The sequence below is a fragment of the Branchiostoma floridae genome, chromosome 12 (assembly GCF_000003815.2).
Source record: "Branchiostoma floridae strain S238N-H82 chromosome 12, Bfl_VNyyK, whole genome shotgun sequence".
Lineage (NCBI taxonomy): Eukaryota > Metazoa > Chordata > Leptocardii > Amphioxiformes > Branchiostomatidae > Branchiostoma > Branchiostoma floridae.
The window spans coordinates 22,791,468-22,792,487 of record NC_049990.1 but is presented as its reverse complement, the minus strand read 5'-3'; positions in this window follow the sequence as shown (position 1 = coordinate 22,792,487).

Sequence of the window (1,020 nt, the reverse complement as noted above, 5' to 3'; positions counted from 1 at the left end):
GGAAGGCATGGCAATACCATGAATTCCAAGCAGCACATCAACACAATAACAGCAGTAAAGCAAGGTAGTGTTAGAAATTAGTTTTATTTAATGGCAAAGTTCGTAGTAAGCGCAGAACGGCTGAAAAGGGCCTAAATCTTATGTTTTGAGCGAAATTATCGTGTCTAATGCATTACCAATGGCATTTTTTCAAAACTTTTTTTTTCACGTTCTGACACTTTTATAAGGTGAAATACACTTAGTAGACATGTTTAGAATCAAAAAGAAAAATCTTTGATCAAAACTCGATTTTTAATGGCAAAGTTCGTAGTAAGCGCAGAACGGCTGAAAAGGGCCTAAATCTTATGTTTTGAGCGAAATTATCGTGTCTAATGCATTACCAATGGCATTTTTTCAAAACTTTTTTTTTCACGTTCTGACACTTTTATAAGGTGAAATACACTTAGTAGACATGTTTAGAATCAAAAAGAAAAATCTTTGATCAAAACTCGATTTTTAATGGCAAAGTTCGTAGTAAGCGCAGAACGGCTGAAAAGGGCCTAAATCTTATGTTTTGAGCGAAATTATCGTGTCTAATGCATTACCAATGGCATTTTTTCAAAACTTTTTTTTTCACGTTCTGACACTTTTATAAGGTGAAATACACTTAGTAGACATGTTTAGAATCAAAAAGAAAAATCTTTGATCAAAACTCGATTTTTAATGGCAAAGTTCGTAGTAAGCGCAGAACGGCTGAAAAGGGCCTAAATCTTATGTTTTGAGCGAAATTATCGTGTCTAATGCATTACCAATGGCATTTTTTCAAAACTTTTTTTTTCACGTTCTGACACTTTTATAAGGTGAAATACACTTAGTAGACATGTTTAGAATCAAAAAGAAAAATCTTTGATCAAAACTCGATTTTTAATGGCAAAGTTCGTAGTAAGCGCAGAACGGCTGAAAAGGGCCTAAATCTTATGTTTTGAGCGAAATTATCGTGTCTAATGCATTACCAAACGAAGTTGCTCCCCGAATTCGCAC